Source organism: Miscanthus floridulus, chromosome 8 (assembly GCF_019320115.1).
Source record: "Miscanthus floridulus cultivar M001 chromosome 8, ASM1932011v1, whole genome shotgun sequence".
NCBI classification, from domain to species: Eukaryota; Viridiplantae; Streptophyta; class Magnoliopsida; order Poales; family Poaceae; genus Miscanthus; species Miscanthus floridulus.
The window spans coordinates 31146392-31158452 of record NC_089587.1 but is presented as its reverse complement, the minus strand read 5'-3'; the positions used below and the strand labels follow the sequence as shown (position 1 = coordinate 31158452).

General features: G+C 46.6%; 1 pseudogene; it reads left to right on the top strand.

Moving 5' to 3' along the window:
• Positions 1 to 6579: 6579 nt before the first annotated feature.
• LOC136468807 (UDP-glucosyltransferase UGT13248-like) lies at positions 6580 to 10633 on the top strand (annotated as a pseudogene).
• The last annotated feature ends 1428 nt before the right edge of the window (positions 10634 to 12061 follow it).

The window sequence follows — 12061 nt, the reverse complement described above, 5'->3', positions numbered from 1 at the left end:
ATCAGCCATGGCGACCAACGCGGTGTCGTCCGACCAGCGCCGATCCTTCCTATTCTTCTTGCCCCTCTGAGTGGAGGGGCCTTCGTCTAGATCCGCGCGCTTGGGCTTGCCTTTGTCTCGGCCTCCGCTGAAGACCGCTCCGACCGCCTTCTCGCTAGAGGCGTGGTTGGTGGTGACGTCGAGCAGATCGCGGGTGGTATAGGGTTTTAGGCAGCTAAGCTTGTGGATCAGGGACTCGTAGTTTGTCCCGAAGAGGAAAGCGTTGATGACATCTACATCGACAACATCAGGGAGGGAGTTACATCGTTGGGAAAACCTACGGATGTAATCTCGGAGGGACTCGCTAGGCCCCTGCTGGCTACTCTTGAGGTCCCAGGAGTTTCCTGGGTGGATGTACGCCCCCTGGAAATTCCTGACAAAGACTCTCTTGAGGTCTGCCTAATCGCGGATGCTGTCGTGTGGAAGGAATTTGAGCCATGCCTGAACATGTCCCCCACACAAATGGGAAGATATTGCATGATGAAATAGTCATCATCCACTCCTCCGGCTCAACAGGCGAGCCAGAAGTCTTCAAGCCAAATGCCTGGGTTTGTCTCCCCGGTGTATTTGGTGATGTTGGTGGGAGGCCAAAAACGCTGTGGGAATGGTGCTCTCTGGATGCATCGGCTGAAGGCCTGTGGCCCCGGGCCCTCAGGGCTGGGGCTCCGGTCGTCTGGCCGGCGACCGCGCCTGGGGTGCATTTCACCGCTTCCCTCGATGGTCCGGCCGGGATCTGTGTCACCTGCTGCAGTATGGCGGATGTCGTTGCTATGCTGGGCCCAACACCGGTTGCTGATGATGCTACGAGCATCCTGGTGCGGTCAGTGTGGAGCAGGCGCCTGGTCAGACCGTGGCGTGGCTACCGCACCCCGAGTCAAGCCTGATGGCTGTGGCGGCGAGCAAACGGATCGATCTAGCCAGTTCGTGCCCGTCCCCCGATGGGGAGAGAGGGCGTGGGTCAGAGTCGTAATGCGGAGCTTTCCACCTGTTGGACGGTGGCGGCCTCTACTAGAACCTAGAGGTTCCGGTAGACTGCCCGCTCCTGAAGGTCGATGGGCTCGGGAACGCCGTTGAGAAGCATTGCTGTGGCAGCGATATTCTGGCCGGCCTGGGCGAATTGTGGGACATCGTTCCCCTTGTTCATTATGTTGTGCTGGACCTGACGAGCGTGACCCCAGGCGCCACCCGCCGGGCCATGCGCATGGGGCGCAACGTGCCACGCCGACTGTGCCAGCGCAGGCGGTGGCTGGCTCTGCCGCCGTTGTCGTAATTCCTTGGCGTGCGCTTGCATAGACATGAGGGCCTCCACACGCGGGTTCAGAGGGGTGTGAGTTTACTCAGACTCCACAACCATCGGCGGTTGTCCCAGAGCGTCCGCCATAGCGCACTCCTAGGACGGACAGTGGTGGGGCGCCACATCACCGATGCTAGAACCGTCGCTCTCGCCATCACCATCCGGGAGTTCGTAGGAAGTGGCAGGATTGCAGCCTACCATTTCCATGAACTCGAACGTGAGGGGGATGGCGCCAGCATCCTTCGGAGCCCCCGAGCGTATGCGTCCACGGAGGATGCGGGGCCATAGGGGAACTGATCGTACGACATTTGTGGCGTGGGCAGTACATTCCTTTCGGGTGATTGGTGAGAGATAGTAAATAAAGAGCGAGTAGTAGTACGCATATTACTTACAGTGGGGTTTGAGCAGAGAGTTTGCTCGGAATGAAGCACAGATGCCGCGCCGTTGAAGTCATGTGTCCCGGAGTCGGTGGAGGACGTCCCTCTGACGAGAGCCGGGTCGCGAGTCTCCTCGCGGAGGTGGAGTACGCCGAGCCGGTCGGCGACGAAGTCTAGGCTTCTGAAGGGGAAGGCCTAGGATGGCTCGAAGACGGGTGGAACCCACGCTTCGGCGGGCGAGAGCGCAGGAAACTCCAACAAGCCGAAGCGAATCGTATCGCCCGAGCCCGTCACGGCGAGGTTAGCGGAAAGGTGGGCCATCCGATGACCAAAAAGTGTTGAACATACAACGCCTTCCCCACAGATGACGCCAACTATCGGTGCAGAAAATGACCAACTAGTAAATATTTGTAGTTTTGATGTATGTTGTGATCGGAGGTGGCCTAGCACTCAATGACACAAGATTTATACTGGTTCGGGCAACGTGCCCTATGTCCAGTCGGGGTAGGTCAGTGACTTCATTCTTGAGCTCAGGTGCTCAAAGTCTGTAGTGGGGTTACAAACGAGAAGGAGAAAGGAGGGGTGTTCAAGAGGCCCGGTTGGGTCCGACCGGAAGGGCCGAGGGCGACCGGAACTACGCTATGAGCTAGAAGTCCAAGCGCGAGCTTGAGGGATTGAGAGCTGTCGATCTGGTGGGTCTAAACTTGAAGAAATCAACCTCTCTCATTTGGAGGGAGTGCATCCCCTTTTATAGATGAAGAGGATGGCTTTACAGGTGAGAGGGAGAGGGTACGGATGTTTCTAAGCCTTGTTGCCTATGCTGATGAAGATTGGATAATGGTAGATGCCCCCAACACTGTTGATGTTGTTGTAGAATGTCAGATGTGCATGGGAGGTCGAGCTATCTTCTTCAGGAAGGATGGACGCCGGTACCTGCAAATACTTTTTGATGCCTAATGGCATGTGAGGAGCCACGCTATGTTCACACGGTATGGCAAATCCTGGAGCCCATACTGTGATCGATGTCCAGAGACACGCGGGGGGCTTATCGTATGGGAGTTTTAGCGGCCCCTACAATACTTTGTGTCAGGGTGGCTGCAGAGCACTGTTTCATGCAGGGTATGGTCCCTGGTATAGTGGTTTTGACTTGTGAGCCATGCCCCGCCTTTCTCCGCACATCTTCTGGTTCCTTCTGAACAGGGTGGCCCCGGTCGGATGGCTCCAGTCGGCTCTGAGTGTGCCGATTGGAGAAGAGCAGTGAGCAGGGTTCCCACAAGCCCCAGTCGTGGGGTCGGAGTCACGGGGTCAGAGTAGGAAGCAGCGTTTTTGGGCCAGGCCTTCCGATTGGAGAGACCGCTTGGAGACGGCTGGTGCCCGAAGCGAGTGCTCTGGTCGAAGAGGTGGGCCAAAGAAGTTGACAGACGGGCACTTGTTCTCTTGGGTAGACCTTCCGGTCGGCGACTGGACTGCCCTTCTGGCCCGTTGTTTTTAGACTCTTGGGCCAACCCATGAACTACGTGTTGTTTTCCTGGGCCGAGCCCGGGCGTGGAAGCCGATCCCCGAGGGACCCCGGGTTTATGAACCCGACGAGTGTCACCATCAACTTCAAGGGAGGTCGCCGTGTCCGGTGATCTTGGGCTTGTGTGTCCGGCACCACTCTTAGCCCCCATTCCACTGTTGGTCCTCAGATGGAGGCCGGTAGCGGAGTGGTGTAGCTACGAGGAGTGGTGCAGGGCACAATGGTCACGGTGTAACCGACTGAGTATGTTGTTCGGCGGTGGCGCAAAATCGATGATCGGTTGGCATCCTTCAGTTTGAGTCTAGGCTTATCCTTGAGTCCTCGTGTTGTTTCTTCTTGTTGTTTCTGTTAAGTGTTGTTCTTGTTGGTGCTTTTGTTGTTGCTGTTGTAATCTCTCCCTTCCCCCTTTGTACTTTGTACTTCTCTGGACTTATTGTTTCTAGATTGGCACCACGCCCTTGCACCTCCCGGCTTGTCCGACATCTGTGGAATGAAAATCTAGGTGGGGATAGTTCATCCCCCGGTGACCTTTTCAAAAAAAATTGGTCAAATTGGACGAATTTAGAAAAAAAAACCGGCCTAGGAAAGTTTTAGTACTTTCCAAAATGTAAATTGCACTTCACCATTGAATTATTCCTCTCGCTGAGATGATCGAAAATCACATATAGAAAGCTAAATTTGATGATCGAACAAGAAAAATTCCTTTTAGGTAGGTCCCTCCCGTACAAACCTCGGAAATTTCTCAAAATGTAAAATTCAACTTCATCATTGGTTCCTCTCGGTGATCAAAATACATATATCAATGTCCAATTGGCGTCTTGATGAAGAAAATTTGAATTTGGAAAGTTTCACCCTGAGTTCCTACGGAAACCGACATAGGATGCTTTTGCTGTCCAGACCGTTGAAGTCGTCTTCATGTGGATTTGCAAAGGATCTCGACCCCTATGGGATAAGACCACCCCTCTCTCTATATGAGAGGTTTACATCTGCTTGAGGTATCCAATCGATAAAAAACATATATTTTTTTAATCTTTTTACCTTATCCTCTTTTTTTACTAATCTCTTCCAACCCCAATATCTCTGCAAGCTTCTCAATGGAGTTTGTGGGCATTCTAGGTGCCTTTCCTAACCTAGAGCAACCCTTGTTGCGTCTCCCCGATGGGCTTCTTCCTAGGAGGCGTTTCTTGGTTTCTCGCCGAGGCTAACCTACTGAGGGTGATTTTCCCTGTCTCACTGTGATTTTGATCCTTGAGCGGTCTGAGACATCCTTGTGTGATCCGGACATTCTATCGCTTTGGTTGTGCGACCGATCACATCAACAAACTTTTTGGCAACTCCGCTAGGATAAGATCAGGATCAATCTACAATAGCCGACCATCATATTTGGCAGCATATCCAAGCCTGCTGAGATCGACATCGACAACATCATCAGGCCATATCATTTGGCCCAGATTGAAGAGGATCAGAAGAGGTGTGTCGAGCAACTCAAGCTCGAGGCGGGACAACAATTCCTCTCCCACTTCTCTATGAACAGGCAAGGCAAAGTCACCAAGATCAATGATGTGTCCTTCAACCCACTTTATCTTGTGGTAAAATTAAAGACAATGTGAGTAAATACTATCCGCCTAAATTCGAAATTGCTAGTATGATAGATGGTACAATTAGTGCTACTGTTAGTAATAGCTTTGATGTGTTGGTTGAGCATATGAATAAAGATTTAATCCACCTCCTTAACATCGATGTAAAGGAACCCATTTGTCCAATAAGGTTTATGTATCACGCTGCTGTCATCAACCGTAGCCACATACAGATCGAGGCAGTTTTCGTTGGATGGCCCACCAGATTATCCAGTCTAATAACTAATAAGTTAGTATATACTAGTAGATATGCACCTGCAACACGCACGTGTCTATTATTTCATATACAATATAAGAATAAAGATTTTTCTGCTTGCAATACAATATGCATGCAAAAACAAACATCAAGCCGTAATGCTCTTAACACATATTATATGAATACATAATTGTAATCAAACATACATACCCTGAGAACAAGAACATGGTAGGTTTGAAAGCACATCATCTAAAATTCTACTGTTTGTATTGACTGATTCTACATTCTAGTTCCCAAATTTTGTATGAAAGCACGTAGACAGTGATGGATTAATAGGACGATATTTTTAACTGGTTGATTCCATGGCAGAGGTATATATCAACCACTGACAACTTGTATAACACTATCAATGTATCTAAAGAGTAAAGATTATTGTGTTTTATTCAATGCTGCCCGCCTCCATTGCTTCACATTTGAAAGATCTTTGTGGAGACCATCCAACAAAAAAGCAAGCTCCTATGAATCATGTTGATTAAAGCCAGGGAACTGAGGAGAACTGGCAAGTTTTCCCGTTAAATGATAAGGGGCAACTGGTTTGTATTAGAGAGGTCCATAAGCTCCTCAATAATTCTCCAAACGCAAGGCATATTCACCCTAGTTAACAGAAAAATCAACAAACAATTATGTGAGTATTGGTTGTTTTCATACTTAGTTTCTGAAGTAAAAGTGATTGGTTGGACCTTAACTGTATGGAGATCATAGTTGATGCAATCATCACCTTCTTTCCAGTTCAAATCAGCTTCATGGTATTTCTAGAGAGGAATAGCCCCTGAAAATTTTGAAAAATCCAAATATTTGGAAGGAGGAATTGCTGAAAGTGAGATGAAGATGAGCAGATACTAATAAACATAATTACTCAGCTAACAAAAAGCACAATAGCTCTAATAATGATATGAAGTTCTTTCCAAATCTGTGCGTTCTATTTAGTTGGACAGCACCAAATCCTTTTCAATCAGCGCTAAACTGGCACCAGAGGCTATCATGATACTCTACCAATTATTTACTTCTTTCCCTTACCTAAACCATTTCTAACATCAATCATCAATAAAAAAATAAGGTAGAGGGAGGAGAAGGAACTAAGCTGCTCGGCTAGGAGGCAGGAACTCACTATATCATCTATTTAAGAGCAAAAATGATCACTTTGAACCCTCGTGTAACTAAATAAGGTTGTCAACCAGGTTGTTAACCAGCTAAGATTTACCAACAAGGCTGCAAACAATTTCTTCCTATAACAAACACATGGGGCCAACTTGTTTCAGAACATTGGATGCCTAAATTTTTCTAACCATAAACTGCACTCCCACCTCAATTGGGTACCATACCAAGAACACTACGATATTAATAATAGGAAAAGATAATTGTGCCCTAATCAAATTCGTGGATTGATGGATTAGTAGTGCATTAGCAAACAGGTTGTATGGCGTGTATGCGTATTAAAAAGGTCACCAAGGAAGCATATCTGTAACTTGGTTGCTATTTCTTCCCTAGAAATACAGTTACCATTTTGAATTTTAAATACAAGAGAAATAAAAAGACAACATCCTTAGTAAGGGCATCTCCAAGAGTTTCTTATTTTTTCCTCCTAAAAACACGTAGTTTCCAAACTTCTAAAATGGTATTGGGAGAAAAAAAGAAGAGCATCTCCAACAGTTTCCAATAAATAACATCTAAGAAAAATGAGGAGGCTCGCCGGAGTGGGAGGCTCGCCGTAGAGCTGAGCTGATGCACGTCTTCTAGCTCTCCCTCCGTTCCCAATCCAAGAAGCTTGCGCGCTACTCCACTGGACCATTACTAATGCAGTCAGATCAGCGAGTGACAAGCCATGTAGCCGTTGCAACGCCACGAATACGGAGCCATGGACGACGGCGCAGCCACCACGTTCGTCCAAGGCGGCGACGGCGACGGCTGCGGCGCGCACGTCCTGCTCCTACCGTTCCCTGGGATGCAGGGCCACACGAACCCGATGCTCCAGCTCGGCCGGCGGCTGGCCTTCCACGGCCTGCGCCCGACCCTGGTGGTGTCCCGCCACGTCCACCACCTCCACCTCCAGGTCGTGCCCGTTCCCCGTGGCCGCCATCTCGGACGGCTTCGACGCCGGCGGGATCTCGTCATGCCTGGACGTCGCGAAGTACGTGCGGCGGATGGAGGCCGCGGGGTCGGACACGCTGGCGGCGCTCCTGGACGCCGAGGCCCGCGCGGGGCGGCCCGTCCGGGTGCTGGTGTACGACTCGCACCTGCCGTGGGCGCGCTGCGTGTCGCGGGCCGCCGGCGTGGCTGCGGCCACGTTCATGACGCAGATGTGCGCGGTGGACCTCGTCTACGGCGAGGCGTGGGCCGGGCGCGTGGTCCTGCTGCTGGCGGACGGCGGGGAGCTTCGCCGGAGTGGGAGGCTCACCGTGGAGCGGGAAGCCGTATCCACGCGAGGTCGCGTCCGCGTAAAGTTACGCGAAATGAGGGAAGATTTACTGCGTAAATTTTAGAAAGAAGTATTAAGAGTTGTTGGAGAAATTTTTTTTTTCTAATTTTTCTAAAAACTAAGGATTAGGAGGGGACTCTAAAACACCAGTCTTATGAATGGCACAAAAGGTGAAGAAAATCATGTACGACAGGATGATATATTACAAGATATAATTTTAAGTAGTGTATACTGGTATTGTTTGCTTATATGAATTAAGAAACGTACAAAAGAGAAAACAGTACCTTTGAGATCTAGTGGCTTTATTAAAAAAGCAAGAATAACAAAAGGATCCAGCGAAATTGACTCTCCCAGAAAGCAACACGCTAGTTCAGATATTTTCCGACCTGATGAGAAGTAACATAATTTTTTTTATCCTGTTCATAGAAATTGACAGTATAGTTTTGCAAAATAAGCTCACTAATAAAAATTGAGTTCCATTCTTTTAATGGTCATAAAGAAAAGATAATTTATAGTATCATTTGATTATTGGAGTTGGAGCTGAATAACACACCCCGGTTGTGAACAAAAATTTTAAATTCTAATGGCTAAAGTGATCAAGGCTAGGACACATTTGTTTAATCCTATGTAGAAATGACAGTGCCAGGACAAAACACAGACCATGGCACCTCTCTGGAGTCTGGAAGTACCCATGTCACACCTCAAGCTAATGTCACGATACCTAAGACATTAATATTATATCAAAACTCAAGACTCAAGAGGTCAGAGATTAGATAAAAAATAATCAGGAACCATGCTCCCCCCGGCCGGCCACCGAATTTTCCTCCTTTGCCGGCCCTTTCCCTACATTCCTCGAAGCTCCTCCTCGGCTTTGTTAAGGTAATGAAGCTCCTCCTCGGCCTCCACGGTGGATCGAAGGATTTGAATAAGTAGTTAGGGTATGAAGGAAAATATGAGTTCGTTAGAACGTTGGATTGAAGGATTAGGATTAGGATTGCCAATGTTAAGGTTAATTGGTTAGTTAGAATTATGATTACCATGTATTCTAAGGTCAATTTTTATATGAATCTTGCTTCTTTGAGTTTGCATCTCAACTTTTATACGTGAATAAATATATGGACACACTGTTGATGTACCAAATTTTATTTTTTATTGATCAAAGTATAGTTTTTATATAGTTTTCATGTTTGCATCTAAGATAGAGTTTACACCAAAGTGTAGGTTATATTTTATTTGTTGTAATGCAAATGGTTCTCATTGACATTAATTTGTGATATTTTGATTTTTGTTTGTTAAATTACAACCGTTTTGTTAGATGCAAGAAATGTATCGGGAGGAGTTTTGGCGAAAATGGAGTCGTCCTCGAGAATTATACCCCGACGCGTCTAGCAAAGATACCCCCGTCCCTCCTGACCTCGCTGTCCCTAACTGTGACTGTGGTTTCCCGGCCGATGTGTTTCAATCGAGACATCCAGATACAGCGCCGCGTTGCTTCTACACATGCAGTCGTTTTAATGTAAGTAATTGTTTTCCCTATATTTTTTTCTTCATTTGTGTAAGTAGGCTACTAATATTTTGTTGGAATCTTGTTGTGTAGGCCCATGAGAGGTGCTTTTTCTTTCAGTGGATCGACGATGCAGACAAGTTTGACCCTAGGTACCTTCTTTTCGACGATTGGTGTAGAGGGAGACATCCACGTGAACAGTTTGAGTGGTGGGTTCCACCCCCCCCTAACCTCCGCCAATGATGGCTAAGGAGAAGCACCTAGCCACAGTTAGATGACTCGAGAAACCTCCTCTGTGCGAATGCAGAGATCAATCTATGATAAACCCTAAGAATACGTTGGAGTTTGTGTGTCTGAACAAACACGAAGTAAGTAAAAAGTGTATATGTTTAAATATTTATCTCTATGTGTGCGTGTACTAATGTATTATCTTGTAGCGTTATGGATTTACGAAGTGTTGTTTCAATGAGTGGCTCTACGGTCCTAAGAATCAATGGTCGGAGCCACCAAAGGCAAAGGAAAAGAAGAAAGAAAGGTTGATTTATAAACCACCTCCAGTCAAGTGTAAATGTGGTGTTAAATCCAACTACGGTCTAGTCCCTTTGGAGCTTGAAATAGGTCATTATTGTGGCCATATGGTTGACTATAATGAGGTTAGTTATTTTTTGGTAAACATGAAATCGTATTTTGTTTCTTTTGCTAAGACATATATGACATATTTTTTCGTTTGAAAAGAGCACTAGGAAATGCAGGTGGGAATGTTATGATGGTCAAGCTAAGTTCATGGATGAACTGAAGAGGAGGCAAGTAATTACACAGAAGAGGGGATATAGACCTGACTATGTCAACCTATTCGTTAAACATCACAAAACAAGATGCGTGAGTTTGCTAGACAGCGCGGTATTCGTAACCCAGTCGATGTTGGGCTTGACAAATAAGGATTGGAGAGACAGAGGGAGTTAGAGGAGGAGAGGGCAATGAAGGAGGCAAGGGAGAAGGAAAGAGTACAGATGCAGATCTTGAACGACCATGTTGTTGTATTGTGTGCCAGTGAGTCATTGGAAGCCTTGTTATTTTCATTGTCTGCTTTTAAATGTAATATAATCACGTTGCTAACTTGTTGCATTTTACATATGAAGGGATTGGATGTAGCGAGGACCATGCCACAGAGGTGGCCCGTGCAAGATTTGAGGAAAAGAAGTTACATGAGCACAGAACGCGAGCTGGTCGTACCGTTCAATCTCCGATTGTGTTGTCTGGTGAGGGGGACGAGGATGAGGACAACACTGCCAGGTTGAGCGATCTCATCGCTCTTGCTGAGGCAGACTTGTAGGCAGAGGAGGCTGAGGACGACACTAGTAGACTGAGCAAGCTCATCGCTCTAGCAGAGGTGGTCTTGCAGGTGGAGGAGGATGACGACGCGTTCTTCACTCAGGCCGCAGATGAAGCGGAGACCGCTTACTACAGGCGACAAACAGATCAAGGCAATGTAGGTGAGCCTAGCCACATGAGCCAGAAGGAGGAGAACATGTTCTTGACTCAGGCCACAGAGGCCGCAGGTGAAGCGGAGATAGCTTACTACAGGCGATAGGCAGATCAGGGCAATGCAGGTGAGCCTAGCCACAACAACGAGGTTGTGGTAGAGGATTGGTACTCGGATGACGAGTTGCTTACTTAGTATGTTTCAGACTGAGGATTGGTATAGGTGTGCTAGTTCAATGTTTTAGATTTAGTATTTGTATTGTAGTAGAACTTTCTCGGTGTTGCATTGTGTTTCATTTGAACTATTTATGTATTGTACCCATGTAACAAACATTGTTTAATTTTTGTAACGGACATTGTGTTATCTCATAAAACTTTCGCCATACAAAATAGTATTACAAAGCTGCAATTTGCATGTATTTGTTACGCTCTCGGTAAATAATACTTTTTGCTTTTGTCATTGTCACACATTCGGGTATTAATTTTGGGTCTTAGTTTGGTGCCCATCTTGTCCAAACATTATCTAGAAGACTGTACCAATCAGTAATGACCTTTGTGTCATGTCTATGCTCTGTTGTTTTAAAAAAAGATAAATAAAAAGTTGTTCTCACCATTGTGATCTTTCGAAACCCCTAAATTATATGCATCAAAATCTTGTTGCTGCTGATACGCTCAGAAAGGAGTCTGGCCAACGCCCAACATGGGTTTGCCATGCCATCGTCCATGGCGCGGCAAGGCTGACGTGCCCCCCGCCATGGCGCGGCGGTCAAAGCGGCAGCAAAAGGAACAAGGCGCTTCTGTTATATCGTCGTGTTGGTTTAACAAATAGGTCAACAGAAAGGTTAAGTGCACGAGACAATCAATACACAAGTTCAGCAATACTAACTTGTACACGTCCTAAGTTTATCGCAAGTTCGACAATACCACTGTTCGACATAAGTTCAACAAGTCATAACTACGACACAAGTTCATCAATACATAAGTTCGACATTACTTCGACAGGCGCTTGGCTCGGTGGTCCTTGTCGTAGTGCACCTCAAGAATGGTGTACTACGGATGATGATCCCCCATCCTGGTTCAAATTTCAAATGGATATGTTAGAACAAATATTAAGAGTACTATAATATGATGGAACATTAGTGCATAAAACAAAGTAAATGTAAAAGGAATAAACTATTATGCAAAATTAGAGAATAAACATATATCATAATAAACATAGCTCCAAGGTTCCAATGTACTAACATAGTGGTTTTAAATAGCATAGCAAATAATTAACATTAATATAATAAAATGTATGATATATGCATCTGCTGCCCTTGTCTTCTTTGCCTGCTAGCCTTGTGATTAGGTTCTTTGCAAACGGAGCAAAGATTCCTGCCATGGATCTTGTTGAAGTCTCCCCCTCCGTACATGTCTTCGTCGTACCCTCTCATGGCGTCCATGTCCCTCTTGAGTTATTTCTTCTTCCTCCTACCCTTACCTACCTTCATTAGATCTTGATGCGGCACGTAGTCATAACTATGATAAGGTGGCCACT